An 8,098-nucleotide genomic window follows, 5' to 3' on the forward strand; every position below is an offset into this window, starting at 1 on the left:
CAGTCTCTGTGATAAAGTGCAGCACAGTATTGCACATGTGTTAGCAGTTAGGAATCATCTCTTGTTAATGTGAAATCAAAGAAAAAAACTCCAATGTATCTGGATATTGCCTTTGGTTCTGGCTTCTCCCACAAAAACATTATATTAGTAACATTTTTTCAAGAGCTTTTCCTACTGCTCTAGGCATAAATATATCGGCATTTTAAAAAAGCAAAACCATAGATCATTTTTTACCAGACATTGTTCTGCAGGTTTTCATAAATGTATTAATTAAACTCAGAACACATCTATTGTCACGTCCTGACCAGTAAAGGGGTTATTTGTTATTATAGTTTGGTCAGGACGTGGCAGGGGGTATTTGTTTAGAGTGTTTCGGGGTTTGTTGGGATATGTAATTATGTAAGAGGGGTGTTTGTTTTATGTGTTCCGGGGTTTTTGGGTATTGTTCTATGTTTTGTATTTCTATGGTTTTTCTATGTTGTTTATTTCTTTGTTGGCCTGGTATGGCTCTCAATCAGGAACAGCTGTACATCGTTGTTGCTGATTGGGAGTCATACTTAGGTAGCCCTTTTTTCACCTGTCTTTTGTGGGAAGTTGTTTTTGCATTGCTGTGTGTAGCCTGCAAGACTGTTTGTCGTTTGTTCGTTTTGTTATTTAGTGTTCAATAAAAGTTTAATATGAGCACTCAACCCGCTGCGCCTTGGTCTACTCCATACGACGACCGTTACATCTATATTATTGATACAGATTAAAATACTCATATTCTATTGGTTTTCGCGGATTGACTCTCGAAAGGAAATTATTTTCAGTATGTGCCATTGCCGATTGACTGTTGAGCACAACATCAGTTAAACCAACATCTATATATCAACGTCTCTCCTGCCTTGGTGTCACGTCCTGACCAGTAAAAGGGGTTATTTGTTATTGTAGTTTGGTCAGGGTGTGGCAGGGGGTGTTTGTTTTGTGTGTTTCGGGGTTTTTGGTTTATGTTCTATGTTTTCTATTTCTATGTGGGTTTTCTAGTTTTACTATTTCTTTGTTAGTTTTGGGAACGACCTTCAATTAGAAGCAGCTGGTTGTCGTTGCTTCTAATTGGAGGCCATATTTAAGTGGGTTTATTTCCTCTTGTGTTTGTGGGTGGTTGTCTCCATGTATAGTTAGGTTACCTTACAGGACTGTCGTTCGCTTTCTTGTTTTGTTTCAGTGTTCACGTTTAAATAAAAGTATAAGTATGGACACTTACCACGCTGCGTATTGGTCCGATATTTCTTCCTCCTCAGAAGACGAAACATATGACAGAACCACCCACCATAAGAGGACCAAGCAGCGGAGGAAGGAGCAGCAGGAGGAGTATAAGGAGTCATGGACCTTGGAGGATATCCTGGATGGGGCAGGACCATGGCACCAGGCTGGGGAGTATCGGCGCCCTAAGGAGGAGCTGGAGGCAGCCAAGGCGGAGCAGTGCCATTATGAGGCGTTATACTCACCGAGTGGCAAGTGCGAGAGGCAGACGGGAAGATTGGCTAGGTCAGGCAATAGACCTGAGCCAACCCCCCGTGCTTATTATAGGGAGCGTTTGGCGGTTCTATGCGGAAGTGCGCACGGTCTCGCACATCTGCACACACAGTCCGGTGCGAGCGATACCAGCCCCCCGCAGGTGTTGTGCTAGAGTGGGCATCCAGCCAGGGAGAAGTATGCCTGCGCAATACATCTGGCCACCAGTGCGTCTCCGGGGCCCAGGCTACCCTGCGCCTGCTCTACGCACGGCAGCCATCTTGCCTCAGCAAAGCCCAGTTCGCCCTGTGCCAGTACTCCGCCCGTGCCGGGCTACAGAAAAAATCCAGCCAGGACAGATTGTGCAGGCTGTGCGCTCCAGACCTCCAGTGCGTAGTCAAGGCCCCGTGTATCCTGTTCCTGCTCCTCGCACTAGCCCTGTGGTGAGTGTTACTAGTCTGGCGCCTCCAAAGCCAGCCCCACGCACCAGGCCTTTAGTGCACCTGCCCAGTCCAGTATATCCTGTTCCTGCTCCTCGCACTAGCCCTGTGGTGCGTGTCACTAGTCTGGCACCGCCAAAGCCAGCCCCACGCACCAGGCCTTTAGTACGCCTGCCCAGTCCAGTTCGTCCTGCTCCTGCTCCTCGCACTAGCCCTGTGGTGCGTGTCACTAGTCTGGCGCCTTCAAAGCCAGTCCCACGTATCAAGCCTTCAGTGCGCAGTCCCCGTCTAGAGCTTCCGGCGACAGTGCCCCGTCTAGAGCTACCGGCAACAGTGCCCCGTCTAGAGCTACCGGCGACAGTGCCCCGTCTAGAGCTACCGGCGACATTGCCCCGTCTAGAGCTTCCGGCGACAGTGCCCCGTCTAGAGCTTCCGGCGACAGTTCCCTGTCCAGTGCATCGGCGACATCCCACAGTCCGGAACCGTTAGAGTCGGCCGCCAGTCCGGCGCAGCCAGAGTCGGCCGCCAGTCCGGCGCAGCCAGAGTCGGCCGCCAGTCCGGCGCAGCCAGAGTCGGCCGCCAGTCCGGCGCAGCCAGAGTCGGCCGCCAGTCCGGCGCAGCCAGAGTCGGCCGCCAGTCCGGCGCAGCCAGAGTCGCCCCTCAGCCCAGAGCCTTCAGCAGGGGTGGACAGGTTAGAATGGGGATTAAGCCCGGAGCCAGAGCCACCTCCATGGGGGGAGGTTTGGGAAGGGGGGGTGTAGCACAGGAACCCTCCCTTCCCTCCCTTTATTTTGGGGTTATTGTTTTGTTCGTTTTTTGTTTCAGGTGCATCCGGGGTCTGCACCTTTGGGGGGGGGGGGGGGGGCATTGTCACGTCCTGACCAGTAAAAGGGGTTATTTGTTATTGTAGTTTGGTCAGGGCGTGGCAGGGGGTGTTTGTTTAGAGTGTTTCGGGGTTTTTGGTTTATGTTCTGTTCTGTTTTCTATTTCTATGAGGGTTTTCTAGTTTTTCTATTTCTTTGTTAGTTTTGGGAACGACCTCCAATTAGAAGCAGCTGGTTGTCGTTGCTTCTAATTGGAGGGTTTATTTCCTCTTGTGTTTGTGGGTGGTTGTCTCCATGTATAGTTAGGTTACCTTACAGGACTGTCGTTCGCTTTCTTGTTTTGTTTCAGTGTTCACGTTTAAATAAAAGTATAAGTATGGACACTTACCACGCTGCGTATTGGTCCGATATTTCTTCCTCCTCAGAAGATCAAACATATGACACTTGGGCCTGATATATCTGCATACCTCACGCAACCTCATCAGGCTCAGACACTAGGCCTCCTTGATGACATGCAAAGGCTATTGTGAAGAAGCCCTGGAGATTCACTGAGCCCACTGAAAATTGATCCAGGAAATACAGCCACAATAGGTCCAAACTGGCTTACCATACAACAACCAAAAATAGGCATACATTTTAAGCTCTTGCTATAAAAACGGAATTATGAACATTCTTAATGTAGCAATATTCAGATCTATAAAAGTGAGGAACTAAACATGATCAGTATATTATTTAATATTCCTATTAGTTGTCCCCCTCCCACACATACACATGTAAACCTCCGATAATTTAGAGCTGGCAGGATGTTCCATGCACCGGCAGAACAGAGAAGTTACGTCTGGTAAGACATGGGGTGGGGGTGTGTGTCTATTTGTCAGTAACAGCTGGTGCACAATGTCTAATATTAATGAAGTCTCGAGGTATCGCTTGCCTGAGGTAGAGTACCTTATGATAAGTTGTAGTCCATACTATCTGCCAAGAAAGTTCTCATCTATATTATTTGTAGCTGTCTATTTACCACCACAGACCGAAGCTGGCACTAAGACCACAATCAACCAACTCTAATAGGCCATAAGCAAACAAGAAAATGCTCATCCAGAAGCGGCGATCCTAGTGGCCGGGGACTTTAATGCAGGCAAACTTAAATCGGTTTTACCTCATTTCTACCAGCATGTCACATGTGCAACCAGAGGAAAACAAACTCTAGACCACCTTTACTCCACACACAGTGATGCATACAAAGCTCTCGCCCGCCCTCCATTTGGCAAATCTGACCATAATTATATCCTCCTGATTGCTGCTTACAAGCAACAACTAAAGCAGGTAGCACCAGTGACTCACTCAATACAGAAGTGGTCAGATGAAGTAGGTGCTATGCTAAAGGACTGTTTTGCTAGCACAGACTGGAATATGTTCCGGGATTCAGCCAATGACATTGAGGAGTATACCACCTCAGTCATCGGCTTTATCAATAAGAGCATCGACGACGTCGCCCTCACAGTGACCGTACATACATATCCCAACCAGAAGCCATGGATTACATTCAACATCCGCATCGAGCTAAAGGCTAGAGCTGCCGCTTTCAAGGAGCAGGACACTAAAGACGCTTATAAGAAATCCCGCTATGCCCTCAGACAAACCATCAAACAAGCAAAGCGTCAATACAGGATTAAGATCGAATCCTACTACACCGTCTCTGACGCTCGTCGGATGCGGCAGGGCTTGAAAACTATTACGGACTATAAAGGGAAACCCAGAAGCGAGCTGCCCAGTGACGCGAGCCTACCAGGCGAGCTAAATGCCTCGACAGCACCAGCTGTTCTGGATGACTGTGTGATAATGCTCTCGGTAAACAGGTTAACATTCACAAAGCCGCGGGTCAGATGGATTACCAAGACATGTACTCAAAGCGTGCGCAGACCAACTGGCAAGTGTCTTCACTGACATTTTCAACCTCTCCCTGACTGAGTCTGTAATACCTACATGTTTCAAGCAGACCACCATAGTCCCTGTGCCCAAGGAAGTGAAGGTAACCTGCCTAAATGATTACCGATCCGTAGCACTCACGTCGGTAGCCATGAAGTGCTTTGAAAGGCTGGTCATGGCTCACATCAACAGCATCCTCCCGGATACCCTAGACCCACTCCAGTTCGCATACCGCCCCAACAGTTCCACAGATGACGCAATCGCAATCGCACTCCACACTGCCCTTTCCCACCTGGACAAAAGGAACACCTATGTGAGAATGCTGTTCATTGACTACAGCTCAGTGTTCAACACCACAGCGTCCACAAAACTCATCACTAAGCTAAGGCGGCTAAAAACCTCCCTCTGCAACTGGATCCTGGACTTGCCTACCCTTACCCCCAGGTGGTAAGGGCAGGCAACAACACGTCTGCCACGCTGATCCTCAACAATTAATCAAATGGCCATCGGACTATTTACATTGACACCCCCCTCCATTTGTTTTGTACAGTGCTGCTACTCGCTATTTATTATGGATGCATAGTCACTTCACCCCTACCTTCATTTACAAATGACCTTGACTAACCTGTACCCCCACACATTGACTCGGTACCGGTACCCCCTGTATATAGGCTCATTATTTATATTTTATTGTGTTACTTTTTATAATTTTTTACTTTAGTTTATTTGGTAAATATTTTCTTAACTCTTCTTGAACTGCACTGTTGGTTAAGGGCTTGTAAGTAAGCATTTCACAGTAAGGTCTACACTTGTTGTATTCGGCGCATGTGACAAATACAGTTTGATTTGATAGTAATCTTCCGTATGCATGTGTGAACCAGGAACACCATCCTCCATTATAACATTCTACTTGAGCTTAGCCCAGCCCAGTTCAGTTCAGACCAAGTCCTTTATATTATGTAATGTAAAGAAAGACTTTGGTCCACACCAGAATGGAGCATGTTACTTATACACATCAGGTCTGGCATCTGAGGTAGTCACACTTCTAGAGGAAGTTCTTATCAGAAGCAGCTGTGATGGAAAGATTTTTGTACTTAGGTTACTCACACTGCAGACCGATTCCAAGTCCTTACGCCAGGATTAATGACTATCCGGTGTGTCTGGATTCTTAAATTACTTTTAGCTCTGCGTTATACATCTGCGTTATGTGTCGATGTAAATGAGTAGGACATAGGGTTGGAGTCAGTTTAATTTTAATTCAGCAATTTTATGAAAATTCTTAAAATTCAACTCATTAATAGAACATTTCCCATTCATTTCTGAGGATATTTCGATTTATGAGAAGAAGAAAAAAAATTAACTTGCTGAATGGACTGAGTTGAAATGAAATGTCCCATGCTCTGGGAATGAGTTTCTTATACTCTCAAATGCTCTTGTTGTGCGTCTCTGGAAGTGTTATGAATATGAGGTCTGTTGTGAGGTCTGAAAATTAGCTCTTTCTGTAGTGTAATGGGTTGAGATGAGGAGGAAACCTGCTGACTCTGCTGCTCTGTGTTCAATCTCCACCCACCCTTAGCCAAGAACAGCTGCAATCTGGTTCCTTAGAGATGCAGTTAAATGGGGTGTGATCAAATCCAGCCTTGCTACAGTCAGACCATCAATAGCCTATAAACCAATACACAGATTTTTTCTGTACTTAGATCTTTCCCCAAGTCTTTGTTTGGGTTCTTATACAGGTCGAGGTGGCAATTTTGTAGTCAGATTCCAATCCACTCTAAGGCTAGGGGCTCGCCTACCAACCTAGCCCATCACTAGGCCAGCATATCTCCCCACTCTTAAATCATGGAGCTTCAGGAGTGATCAGGCTTTCCTGGCTAAACGTACCCAGGTCAGGACGCCAGCTGTTTAGCAGGGCAGGAAACCGAGCTAGCCAGCATTACTAAATGTGTCCTATTTCAGAGCATTTGGTTCAGGTTACCCTGGCTTTTCTCTGTCCTGGGACTTTGTTTTTCAGAGGGGATAATGAATAATGCCTTATTTGGACGGCTGTGATGGTCATTAAATGTATTTATAGTTTATACTTGGAATATTTGTAATGTTGTGGTGGGTATTATTATGACCTCATCCCAATTAGTTAGATGTAATTGTCCAATGTTTTGGTTGGTTTTTGCCTTGGCTGTTATGTTTTCCTCAAACTACAAGGTGCAAAAGCTAGTACGTGTCTTCTCTGACTTTTAAGTTACAGCTTGATGTACAGTAGGTCCAAAAACAGTGGCAGGCAAATGCATCAGTGTGGGTGCGTGTTACGAAATCCAATGGTTGGAGTAAAGGACTCCATTTTTCCATGACAAGGCATCCTATTTCTAGTATTTCACCATCTTGTCAACTGTCCCTTTTTAATGGCACTGCTTTTCAGAAGTTTGTATGCACATGTTTGATTTACCATATGAAATGCAGGTGTTTAGTCATTTAGTGGCAGTTAGTCAGGATTCATCCTTATCCATATGGATATTGCTTTATCTCACTCTCTCTGGCACCAGAGCCAGGTGTCTGTGAAGGAAGACATAACTCTGTGTGTGTTCAGACTGACCTCATTCCTCCATTCTTCCAATACTAACTCTTACTTCCTCCCTGGGCTTTTGGCAAGGCATTACGCATGACCAATTGGCATCCCCCAAAAATAAGAAGTTGAACATTTATCACTTGATGATCCTTATGAAATTCCATTCATAGTTAGGCTTGACCTACTCCATCATGGGTCAGGGATATTCCATATAATAATTTGTTAAAGGGGGGACAGCAATACACGGAAAAATACTATAGTTTACTACGGTATAAATACTGTAGTGAAAAAGTTACAGACGCACAAATGCTAACCTCTCACCATTACAATAACAGGGGAAGTTAGCATTTTATATCATACCCCAAAGACATGCTAACCTCTCACCATTACAATAACAGGGGAGGTTAGCATTTTATATCATACCCCAAAGACATGCTAACCTCTCACCATTACAATAACAGGGGAGGTTAGCATTTTATATCATACCCCAAAGACATGCTAACCTCTCACCATTACAATAACAGGGGAGGTGTCACGAGATATGTCTTGGTGTTGAAGGGAAGACCAAAATGCAGCGGGTATATGGATACTCATTCTTATAATTCACAAAAAAGGAGTAAAGCATCCACAGAAAAAACAAAACAATAAACAGTACTCACGACTAACAACAGTGTGGCAGGCTCAACAAGCAGTGCTCACAAACAATTCCCCACAAACACACAGACAAACACACCCAACTAATATAGGACTTCCAATCAAAGGCAACACCACACAGCTGCTTTCAATTGGAAGTCCACCCCAATTAACTCTACATAGAAACACCCAACCTAGACAGAACATAGAAAACACAA

This window comes from Salmo salar, chromosome 10 (assembly GCF_965601325.2).
Source record: "Salmo salar chromosome 10, fSalSal1, whole genome shotgun sequence".
Classification (NCBI taxonomy): domain Eukaryota; kingdom Metazoa; phylum Chordata; class Actinopteri; order Salmoniformes; family Salmonidae; genus Salmo; species Salmo salar.